The sequence below is a fragment of the Perca fluviatilis genome, unplaced genomic scaffold (assembly GCF_010015445.1).
Source record: "Perca fluviatilis unplaced genomic scaffold, GENO_Pfluv_1.0 PFLUV_unplaced_scaf_8, whole genome shotgun sequence".
NCBI lineage: Eukaryota > Metazoa > Chordata > Actinopteri > Perciformes > Percidae > Perca > Perca fluviatilis.
This window is the reverse complement of record NW_024375759.1, coordinates 25,001-37,500: the sequence shown is the minus strand read 5'-3', so window position 1 is coordinate 37,500 and position 12,500 is coordinate 25,001. Positions and strand designations below refer to the sequence as shown.

Below are 12,500 nucleotides of genomic sequence, written 5' to 3'. Positions count from 1 at the left end.
CGCTGACCCACACCCGCTTACCTCTCAACGGTTTCTAGCCCTCTTGAACTCTCTTTCAAAGTTCTTTTCAACTTTCCCTTAAGGTACTTGTCGCACTATCGGTCTCATGCCGGTATTTAGCCTTAGATGGAATTTACCACCCACTTAGAGCTGCATTCCCAAACAACTCGACTCGAAGACCGACCCCGGCGCGACGTAATGTCGCCTTCACACCGCCCATGGGCTGAGCCTTGATCAGAAGGACTCAGGCCCCCGAGCGACACCGGCAAGCGGTCTTCCATAATGCCTACATTTCTCAATCCGCCTGCGGACGGGATTCGGCGCTTGGCTCTTTTCCTTCGCCGCCGCTACTGAGGGAATCCTGGTTAGTTCTTTTCCTCCGCTTTAGTAATATGCTTAAATTCAGCTGGTTGTCTCGCCTGATCTGAGGTCTAGGCGAATGCTTAACCCCGCTACCCCGGAGGGAGTCGGGCAGTGTTCACCGCAACCCACACCTTTTCCGCGCTCGCTGCGAAACGGAAAGCGCCGGGCCGGACAGGGGGACTCGCGCAGAGGCTCACGGTTCTGGTTACGCTCTGGTACCTTCTTCGCTGAGGAGGCGAGTCCGCTGACGCTGCTGACACTCCCCCGATTGGCACCCTCAAACTTCCTCAGCGAGCTACATCAGCTGACTTACGCACTCAACGCAACGCTGAGAGACGCACTAGTTCACCGCAGCCGCTACCGACTTCATGCGGCCCGACGGAAATTTCCATCCTCGCCCGGAGGTCGGGAAGGAGGGAAAGAGGGGTTGAGCGCCAACGGGAGGAAGGCGAGCCGGCGGGTTTCACGACCGCACCGGCATCCCAAACACATGTCCGCACTTAGGGGGACGGCGTTCGACCGGGGTCGCCTCGCGACAGTTCTTTAGCCGCGAAACGCTAACGCTTCCCATTGATGACAAAGCTTAACCCTCAGATAGGCGTAGCCCCGGAGGAACCCGGGCCGCAAGGTGCGCTCATATCGATGATCAATGTGTCCTGCAATTCACATTAGTTCCTCGCAGCTAGCTGCGTCTCTTCATCGACGATGAGCCGAAAGTGATCCACCGCTAAGAGTTGTCCATTTTTGTGTTTCATTTGGGAGGCCATGGTTCTGTGACAAAAGGGTTTTAAAGGGGATAAACAACCTCGGCGCTTCTCCACCGCTCCGGCCAGAGGTCCAGAACGGTAGTGGAGACGTTAGTCCTCCGCCACCCTCCGTAGGGAGGGAGGAGAGTTGGGTACCCGGAGGCGCGACGGATGGCCAGGGCGAAGGCCAGCGCACTTGGGTCGAGGTTCCAGGTTTCGTTCAGGCCCGTAGGTTTACTGAGCGCTTCTATCTGCTCCCGCCCGTGCGTAATTCCATCACGCCATCACCGCCAGCCTCGACGGGGCGGGGGACGCTGCCGCACTGGCGGGAGAGTCGGGACGGAGGTCTCCGGTCGGACACTGATCCAGACTAGTTTTATTGAACGCCGACGTCAGTTACCCCGCCTTCATATCTCGCCCGCCCAGCTTAAGGGGACGCTGGGCGGACAGGGGGCGACGGAAAAGGCCCACGGACGCCGCTGCCTCGGAGGAGGGCGGCTAAACCCTCCTCCTAAGCTCCGACAAAGCTGTTGCGCTGCGCTAATCCACCCGCTAAGGCGAGGCGGCAAACCGTAATGATCCTTCCGCAGGTTCACCTACGGAAACCCTTTGTTACGACTTTTACTTCCTCTAGATAGTCAAGTTTGATCGTCTTCTCGCGCCCGCCAGGGCCGCTGGACCGCATCGGGGCGCATCCGAGGACCTCTACTAAACCATCCAATCGGTAGTAGCGACGGGCGGTGTGTACAAAGGGCAGGGACTTAATCAACGCTAGAAGACACCGCGTACTGGGAATTCCTCGCTCATGGGAAATAATTGCAATCCCTCAATCCCTATCACGAAGGGGGTTCAGCGGGTTACCCACGCCTCTCGGCGAAGGGTAGACACACGCTGATCCACTCAGTGTGGCGCTGCAGCCCCGACATCTAAGGGCATCACAGACCTGTTATTGCTCAACTCGCGTGGCTGAACGCCACTTGTCCCTCTAAGAAGTTGGACGCCGACCGCACGGGCCGCGAACTAGTTAGCATGCCGGAGTCTCGCTCGCTATCGGAATTAACCAGACAAATCGCTTCCACCAACTAAGAACGGCCATGCACCACCACCCACAGAATCGTGAAAGAGCTATCAATCTGTCAATCCTTTCCGTGTCCGGCCGGGTGAGGTTTCCCTGTTGAGTCAAATTAAGCCGCAGGCTCCACTCCTGGTGGTGCCCTTCCGACAATTCCTTTAAGTTTCAGCTTTGCAACCATATCCCCCGAACCCAAAGACTTTGGTTTCCTCGACTCGCCCGGCGGGTCATGGGAATAACGCCGGATCGCTAGTTGGCATCGCTTATGGTCGGAACTACGACGGTATCTGATCGTCTTCAAACCTCCGAACTTCTCTCTTGATTAATGAAAACATTCTTGGCAAATGCTTTCGCTATCCGCCTTTGCGCCGTCCAAGAATTTCACCTCTAGCGGCACAATACGAAATGCCCCCGCCGCCCCTCTTAATCATGGCCCCAGTTCAGAAAGAAAACCCACAAAATAGAACCGAGTCCTATTCCATTATTCCTAGGTGGGGTTATTCAGGCTTAACCGGGCCTGCTTTGAACACTCTAATTTTTTCAAAGTAAACGCTGACCTCGTGACACTTCCAGTTAAGAGCATCGAGGGGCGCCAGAGGCAGGGCTGGGACAGACGGCTTCGCTGAGGACCGCAGCTCCATCCCGAGATCCAACAAGAGCTTTTAACTGCAGCAACTTTAAGATACGCTATTGGAGCTGGAATTACCGCGCTGCTGGCACCAGACTTGCCCTCCAATTGATCCTCGCAAAGGATTTAAAGTGTACTTCATTCCAATTACAGGGCCTCAAAGAGTCCTGTATTGTTATTTTTCGCCACTACCTCCCCCGAAGTCGGAGTGGGTAATTTGCGCTACCTTGTTGCCTTTCCTTGATGTGGTAGCCGCTTCTCAGGCTCCTCTCCGAATCGAACCCTGATTCCCCGCTACCCGTGGTCACCATGGTAGGCACAGAAAGTACCATCGAAAGTTGATAGGGCAGACATTCGAATGAGACGTCACGCTACAGTAGGGCCAGCGATCGCTCGAGGTTATCTAGAGTCACCAATGCTGCCGGCACCCCGTGAGGCACCCCCGCATGGGTTTTGTGGTCTGATAAATGCACGCATCCCTCGGCGTCACGCCGTTGGCATGTATTAGCTCTAGAATTCTGCCACAGTTATCCAAGTAACGCTAGAGCCGCATCAAAGGAACCATAACTGATTTAATGAGCCATTCGCAGTTTCACTGTACCGCCGTGTACTTAGACTTGCATGGCTTAATCTTTACACGTGCTACTGGCAGGATCAACCAGGTAGCCCTTGGGATCGGCGCTCCAGCCGCCGGGCGCCGCGGCGTTGGGATCGGTTTGTTGGCGCCGACTTCGTAAGGCGGCGGCCGTCCAAAGGTTGCATCGGGCGTGAGCCAAGGATGCTGGCAGGGCTTGAGAAACATCATGTTTCTGGCCGAAGGCTTCGCCGCGCAGGGTGCGGGCGGTATCCACGGCTGGGGAACCGCGGACGCCGCCAGCGGGCCCGTGTAGGACTGTTGGGACAGACGGGCTGCCTCGTCTTGCTTCAAATCGGGCTGCCCTGAGGAACAGGGAAAGGTCCGAGACTTCACGATAGCCCGCCATAGAGGCTAACCCGCGAGGTCCGGGAGGAACCGGCCCGTCAACACACCGGCGCTAGCCGGCTGGCGGGGCCTCCGATGGCGGGCCGCCGCTTCATAATCGTCAGTGGGTAAAAGCGTGGAGAACCGCAGCCGCCTTTTGTGGGTAAAGGCTCGTGCGTCCGGCCGCGGGTCTCCAGATGTCGGGCCCGCTGCCCTCGGTGACCTCGGTGCAGTTCTGGAGGCCTAAGTGGCTCTAAGTCGGGTAAACATCATCCATGACCCCCATGGTCCACCATGAGCACCAGTAAGTGGCTCTAAGTCCGGGTAAACATCATCCATGACCCCCATGGTCCACCATGAGCACCAGTAAGTGGCTCTCTAAGTCTGGGTAAACATCATCCATGACCCCCATGGTCCACCATAAGCCCCAGTAAGTTGCTCCAGCCACCCTTCCAAGGGGCTGACCCCACTCTAAGACCCCAGCCTCCCCTCACTCTCACCCCGCCTGACCCTCAGCCCCAACCCTAGACCTCCAGGAACCCTGCGAAAGCGAACCTGTGTGCCAGACTTAAGCACCCCTCCCTGGGCTAAACCCTCCATCCGCCTGGCCCAGAGTTTGGCGCCTGGTATACCAACTAAACTTTTGTGCCCCTGGTATACCAACCTAAATATATATTTTTTTTTTTTTTTTTTTTCTAAGTGTTTCAATACTTTAACTTTTTCATTAAGTCTGTTTACCTTATGAGAGAGTCACAGTTACTCCGCCCGTTTGCCAGCCCTGGTATACCAACCTAAATATATATTTTTTTTTGTTTTTTTCTAAGTGTTTCAATACTTTAACTTTTTCATTAAGTCTGTTTACCTTAAAGAGGAGTCACAGTTACTCCCGCCCGTTTGCCCGCGCCCTGGTATACCAACCTAAATATATATTTTTTTTGTTTTTTTTTCTAAGTGTTTCAATACTTTAACTTTTTCATTAAGTCTGTTTACCTTAAAGAGTCACAGTTACTCCGCCATTTGCCAGCCGCCCTGGTATACCAACCTAATTTTTTTTTTTTTTTGTTTTTTTTTTTCTAAGTGTTTCAATACTGTAGCCAAATTTTTTTTCGCCCTGGTAAACTAAGTGACTTCCAGTTGAGGGAGGAAGGGAGTCGGACCGGGGGCTGAGCCCGCAGCTCAAGGCCTCGCGGTGGGACTCCTGCCTAGTCCACACCCCTGGCGGGTGAGTGGACTTTGTCGATTTTTTCTAAGTGTTTCAATACTTTGCCAAAATTTTTTTTAGCCCCTGGTAAACTAAGTGACTTCCAGTGAGAGGAAGGGAGGTCGGACGGGGGCTGAGCCAGCGCTCAGGCCTCAGATTGGACTCCTGCCTGGTCCACACACCCCTGGCGGTGAGTGGACTTTGTAGTTTTTCTAAGTGTTTCAATACTTTGCCAAATTTTTTTTGCCTGGTAAGCTAAGTGACTTCCAGTTAGAGGAAGGGAGGTCAGACGGGGGCTAGCCAGCTCAGGCCTCACGGTGGGACTCCTGCCTGAATCCACACTTTGGTGGACTTTGTCGATTTTTCTAAGTGTTTCAATACTTTGCCAAATTTTTTTGGCCCCTGGTAAAACTAAGTGACTTCCAGTGAAGAGAGGAGAGTTGGACGGGGCTGAGCCAGCGCTCAGGCCTGCGGTCGAAGGACTCCCGCCTGGTCCACCCCTGGCGGGTGAGTGGACTTTGTCGTTTTTCTAAGTGTGTCAATACTTTGAAATATCTTTCCGCCTGGGAGTCTCAAAGAGCAACCAGAGAGGAAGTTCGTGGGGCCAGCGCCCGTCGACAAAAGCTTGGATCAAGGGCTGACTTTCAATAGATGCGCAGAGGGAGCTGCTTTACGTAAAAACCCTGACCCAGAATCAGGTAGGTCTGCAAGTGATTTAGCACCAGGTTCTCCACAAACATGCGGTGCGAGATAGGAGAGAGCGACCATCATCCGGCCGCACCCCAGCCCGTACGCAGCGGCTCTACTCACGACCCGAAGCCCGGTTATCCGGGGCCAACCGAAGATCAGCGGCGCTATGGTATGCGTTACGTCTAGCGCGGGATTCTGACTTAGGGGCGTTCAGTCATAATCCCACAGATGGTAACTTCGCACCGTTGGCTCCTCAACCAAGCACATACACCAAATGTCTGAACCTGCGGTTCCTCTCGTACTGGGCAGGATTACTATTGCAACAACACATCATCAGTAGGGTTAAAATAACCTGTCTCACGACGGTCTAAACCCAGCTACGTTCCCTATTGGTGGGTGAACAATCCAGCGCTGGTGAATTCTGCTTCACAATGATAGGAAGAGCCGACATCGAAGGATCAAAAGCGGCGTCAGCTATGAACGCGGCGCCACAAGCCAGTTATCCCTGTGGTAACTTTTCTGACACCTCCTGCTTAAAACCCAAAAGTCAGAAGGATTCGTGAGGCCCGCTTTCCGCGGTCTGTATTCATACTGAAAATCAAGATCAAGCGAGCTTTTGCCCTTCTGCTCCACGGGGAGGTTTCTGTCCTCCCTAGGCTGCGCATAGGACACCTGCGTTACCGTTTGACAGGGGTACCGCCCCAGTCAAACTCCCCACCTGCCACTGTCGGGCGGGTCCGCCGGCGATGCGGGCTTGACACCTCAGAAGCGAGGAGAGCCCGTTCGGGGCTCGCCTCCCCGCTCACGGAGTAAGTAAAGAAAAAGCGATAAGAGTAGTGGTATTTCACGGCGACGAAGCCTCCCACTTATTCTACACCTCTCATGTCTCTTCACAGTGCCAGACTAGAGTCAAGCTCAACAGGGTCTTCTTTCCCCCTGATTCTGCCAAGCCCGTTCCCTTGGCTGTGGTTTACCTAGATAGTAGGTAGGGACAGTGGGAATCTCGTTCATCCATTCATGCGCGGCGTCACTAATTAGATGGCCAGGCATTTGGCTACTAAAGAGAGTCATAGTTACTCCCGTCGTTTGCCTGTAAGCTCCAATGTACTGCTCCTCACTGGGAACCGCCAAGGAAAACCTCTCCAACCAGCTTGCTTGGAGCTGCGCATCGGGTTACTATTATACCGTAGCCCGCGGGGAACCAGCGTGTGTGGCGAAGTCTGGCGGGCGTGGACGCTGATGTGGGCTTAACTTGCGTACTCCGTGTGTAACCATTTGACTTCTGAGAGGCCGCGGTCCATTATGGACTTTAGTCCTGTGTAGAGGCTACACAGGTCTTGTATCTCCCGAGCGTAGGGTTTAGGGATGCGTGGCAGGGCCCTACCCCGGTAAAACTCTAGATCAGAGTTGGTATCCACGGTTAATGGCGTGGTTGGACACCCTCGACTGCAATGTACCATACAGCCAGCGAGCCCATGTGCACAGAGAACGAAGCAGCCCAGTCACAGCTACCACTGAAACCATCCGCTAGCCACAAGGGAACATTCCTACCCGCCCGAAGACACATAGCGAGGCGACCACTGACGGAAACCGGCACGGGAATAGCGAGCAACCTATCCGGGAGGGGGGGCCCGGCGGATCGATGCCCCAACCTCATAGCCATCCCAGAGTCAGAGGCCACCTACCGACTACCGTTGCCGATCAGCGTGTCCGTAAGACTCCGGCCCAGGAGCGTCAAAACCGAGGAGCGGCTTCGACGAGCTATGACGAATCCCAGACCGGGCCACCGGGCCTGGGAGAGCCGACCGATCGTCCGCGTCTTCAGAGGCCCGTTAGGGAACCAACCCCCCAGGTGGGTATGGAACTGGCTCCCTAGAAGGACCCCTTAGCATGCAGAGACCATCGCATCAGCGTCCACTCCCGCCGACAGAAACCGAGCGGCGGGCTTCCAGGCCAACTAGCGCTACACTTACGGAAGGTGAATTACGGGCCACATGCTCTGGCAACAGCGTCAACAAGCAGCATGCCCTGCGTAGGCGCCATAATCCGGGGCCCACCGTCCGCGGAATCACGGTGATTGGCTTAGGTCACCGTTGCCGTCACTCTTCCGTTTGGTGCGACAATGTTCCCGGCAGGCGCGGCGTCCGTGGCTTGCCATGACCGATTCAGCGACAAGTGGTAGCGATTCTCTGTAGCGAGGCACACCTACGCGCAGCAGGGCCCCAAACCAGAGCCGGACTGGGAACACTTTCGAGAAGGCATCCACCATATGGCACGGGCTCCTCAGGCCGACCGGCCGTCCCTCTTGCCGACATATCAGAGACTTGCGGGTTTACGTGTTACGCCCAGTGGAGTCCTCCTCATACTCCGCCTACGCTCATCATGAAGTCCCTCAAGATATCGAGGGAATATAGGAGACCTCCGACTAACGAGTTTTGCAAAGCTCTTACCAGCGAGTTTCGTCAGGCCAGACAAATTAAAGCTTTACCATTTTTCTGGAGGCCACTTGCCCTCACGCAACGGGAACCAAACCCTGGCCCTTCTTACTTCTGGCATGTCTCACAGCAAGAACAGTGCAGAGTGATTCGATACTTATTAACTTTCTCGGTTAGCGCCATCTCGAGAGATTCACAGAGTTAGTATCGAAGATCGTTACGTCAACAATGAGCGCCACTCCTGACTTGGTAAAGATCAAGTCTGGGGCCAGAGTCCCACCATCAGGACCTGTCCATCTCTTTTCCCTCAGCGTTACCCACTCTAAGCGTTCAGCTTCCGTAACAAGCAAATTCACATACCTTGTGGTGCCTTCTAATCCTGCTCAACTGGACGCGGGCAAGCACCGAGTATATGCGAACAGGTCAGGGAGAACCCGACAGTGCCGACAGGCGGCGAGGGAGGCGTCCCCACCCAGAACTCTGAGTGGTACACGTGAGCCCTTAGCTGGAGGGCAGCCAACTGGCCACTCATCCGGGGAGATAGTTAGGCTCTAGTAGCCAGCTGTTGCTCATCCTGTCAGCCTCGAACAAGCACGCACCCTTCCCTTGAGCCCCAAAGGTCAGCCCACCTGTCGAACTTCGACCTGAAGCCAGTCAACAGGACTAGGCCTTGCGTCTAGAAGCGTCAGCGCTGGGTTCGATTTACTTACGCCTTTTCCCTCCTCAGGGGACCAAGTTTAGGATTGGGGCCCCGATCAACCCCCCTCAGGGGGATCAGACTCGGGATCGTCCCTAGAACCACCAAGCTCAGCCATGCTCTTGCAAAGCCGCCTCTTGTTGATAGTCTTTCTGGCAACTAGTGAAATTGTTACGCTCCGGAGAGTGGAACAACTTACAGTCGCCGAGCCTGTATAGAGGAGGAACAACCCGTTCCGACAGCTGCCCAACCAGCCATCCATTTTCCTGGAATAAAGCAAACCGTCAGCCGTACATTTGGGCAAGTGCAGCCATTTCTTGATAGCACATTTAATGTTCCTATCCATTTCTGTCAGGGTCTTCACAGTAGCCATACAGTGATGGGCTGCAAAGATGATGACCTCGGTAAGCGTAGTCATTCAACAACAACACCCTATCCATCGGGTTCAAAGGTGCTTCACCAATGCGCTAGGATCCATTGCTGGATCCCTGCGGTATGCCATAGAGACAATGCCTCCATGGGTTCACCTCGACGCAGGTATTTCACCCGGCCGTCGGGTCCAATCCAGCGGAGGGCTCCCCACGCACAACACCCGGAGCGTGTTGATAGAAAGAGTCCTCCCAGCCTTCTTCCCATAAGAACCCACAGCACTTACTGGGCTGAACCTTCAGTCCAGTCAGCTGACAGTATGCCTCCAGAGCGGCGATGTTGGTGACCATACCTTCCAAAGAATCACTCAATAAAACCAAAGGTCATCCGCAAAGGCCATACGCAGTAGTGGCAGAGTACCCCCGGTGACAAAAGCCTCGACCCCGCGGTCGAGAATTTGGATCAGCGGATCCAGGGCAAGGTTGAACAACAGAGGTGACATGGAATCACCTTGTTTGACCCCGACCTTCATTGCGATTGCGCGGTGTTCCCTTCTGCACATTTCACCCTCGCCCCAGTTCTCATAAGAGTCCTTGCCAAACCCCAGCATATGTTGGTCTAACCCTTTCCATTTCAAAGCACTCAGGAGGTGCTGATGCGAAAGCGGTATCGAGAAAGCCTTAGCGAAGTTCGACAAATACAACCCCAATGGGCTCGCTTCTCCTCTCTGCTCAACCTCATGAACCCGTTAAGCAAAACGAGGTTTTTCAGAGCAACCAGCAGAGGCCACGAAACCCCGCTGGGCGGATGAATAGGACCGCAACCCGTCATCCTACCTGTCAAGATCCGCGAGAAAAGCCTCAAGACTCACGGGACTTAATAGTAATAGAGCGCCATTGGTTCACATCCGCATGTAAACTCCTGTCCGCAGTCTTAGGTATGAGTACCGTCGGCACAACAGAAGCCCCGGCAGAGTCCCTGAGACCAACCATGAGGAGAACAAGCGTGCGAGTTGGAAGCCCTCTGGATCCCAGTCCAGCAAATCCTTCCTGGAGAATGCCATCCCGCCGGGGAGGTCTTAGCTTTCATGGATCGGAGGTTTTTGCTGACCTCCAAAGGTGTAATAAAGGGTCGGAAAACGAGAGTTGTCCACACGGCCTGGACCTTCAAACTGGCCCATCCCGTTAAGCGAACCCGCGTCCCCCACCTGCCTTCGAACAGCGCTGCGAGTCTCAGACAGGGGGACTGGGCATGTCGTGCCAGTTGTCCATCAGAACATATAGCGCAAAGCTTCGCCATGCCAGTACGGAGAGTCGGTACAGAAAACGCCTGGCCCTCCTCCTTCTGTTGCACCTCCTACCCGCACCTAGGGATGGGGCTCGACAAGCCCAACCGCACAAACCACCGGCCCTCTTTGCCCCACCTTTGGATCAGCCTAGAGGCTGCAGATCACGATTGCTCCTGGCGACAATGCGTCCTCTGTGACAGGTTTATATTTGGAGCCCTCAGCGGTAGCGCCCTGCCGAACCGCCTCCCTTAAGACTGCACCTATCTGCGTTAGGCGGTTCGGGAGCCTCTCCGGAGCAACCAACGTCCGGATGAGCTTTAACCTCTCCTTCTCTAACCGCCGGAGGGACACCTCCTGTCTCTGGAGAGTCTTGCACACCGATCTGCGCTTTAGTCTCACCTGATCTCCTGTCTTCCGGGACCAAGGGTAGAGGTCATTACGAAACCGGGCTGGTCGATGGCGTGTCCTTGACTTCGGGGAGCGGTCCCTTCAATCCCCGCCGTACGCATTAGCCTGGCGCAGAACCGCTCGCTGGCGTTAGTCCCTCGGAAACCTGCGTCCACGTAAGCCGCCAAGATGTGCATGCGGCCTGCTAGACAGACCCTAACCGACAGGAAGGTCCTAGCACACAAAGTGCACCAGAGCCTTGGCCCTACCACCAACGCGGGACTACCCCTTCCATTGCACTTGGGTAAGTGACAATCGAATTTGGTGGCGTTTTGGTCTAGTTCCTCAAACACTTACGACCGCCCACAGTACATTCCTCATGCCATGAGACCTCATCAAATGCCCGGCGAGATCAGGGACAGAAGAAGCCCGTGCACCACACAGCTCACAAGGGTCGGGCCCGGAAGGCTAATAACCAGCTGCTTGGAACCACTACCGACCAAAGGCGGGATCAATCACAGGGCGGCGAGGAGGCAGGCTGGAGGGATATACCACAACTGGCTGTCGAGCGCGCTGATGCCAGTCCTTTTCCATCCCTCTCTGTAGACTCAACCACTGGGCATCCACCTCCTGACCTGCGGCCAGGACGTCCCAGGGGCGTGTGCGCGGGACGGACTCACCAACTCTCGGTCCATGCGCTGGGATTTGGCTTCAGGAGGGTCAAGACTGTCCCTTTCTCCCAGGGGCTGATCTCTTCCCTCTCTTCAGAGGAACAGCTCCTTTTGGCCGGGGAAGGACAGCGCCTCCGAGTCCTCCACCGCCCTCCTCTTGGACCGCCCGGCCAGCGAGCCGGCATCTCAGGGAGTGACAAGCGGCTTAAGGGCCTGACTGCCTGGGACAAACCCATATTCTGTATATCACAGCGACTCCACCAGAAGGTTTCGCTCCCCTCCAGGCAACCGGGGGCCCTGTGGCTTGGAGCCCAATCAGGACACTCCCCTCTCCCCATGCGCCACCGAGGGATGAGTGCTCAAGTATCAACCTCTGGTAGGCTGGAGGTCTCCCCAACCCTGGGACAGACTCCTGCTCACTCTCCAGAGAGACCGCCCGTTTAGAGGGGGATGGCGCCTCCACCCCACCCCCGGCCCCACCGAGGTGAGCTTCGCCAGGAAGGGACAACGAGCGACTAAGGGCCTCACACGGGGATAAACCGTTATATGCGTGGGAGCGCCCTGCCCATGAAGGTTATTCCCCCTGCTCCATTGGCCATAGGAGGCCCCAGAGCGGTCTCGGACCTGAGAAACTCCTCTCTCCCGCCATCAGCCGACTGCGGGTGCTCACAGCGAGTGTTCTCCCTCTCTAAGTGGGGGGAGGGTAAGGGAGACCCCCCTCGGAGGTGGGGTACGAAGGTGTAGTCCACGTGCCCCCCCGACAGCGAAGTGAGGTGACCCCTCGCAAGCCTACTGTAGCCCACCGGGGGGTACCCCTCCCAAGCATCTGTCGCCACAACTAGAACCTACTAGGCGGCAACCCAGCAAGTTAGGCGGTGATGAGGTAAACCAAAGTATGCGAACCAACTACTTGCCAGAGTATTGAGGACCAACTGCCGATACCGATAGCTACTGTGGAACCTTCCACAGAAAATATCAATAAACTGGCACCA

The 12,500-nt window shown here is 55.5% G+C and overlaps 1 non-coding gene across 1 annotated transcript in view; it reads right to left on the bottom strand.

Annotated features, from left to right (window-relative positions):
- The window catches only part of LOC120555341, a 3,834-nt gene extending 3,401 nt beyond the window's left edge, over positions 1 to 433 (bottom strand). The window contains exon 1 of the ribosomal RNA XR_005638690.1: positions 1 to 433. This exon is cut by the window's left edge and continues 3,401 nt beyond it. This is a non-coding gene — a ribosomal RNA (28S ribosomal RNA).
- Between the last annotated feature and the right edge of the window lie 12,067 nt (positions 434 to 12,500).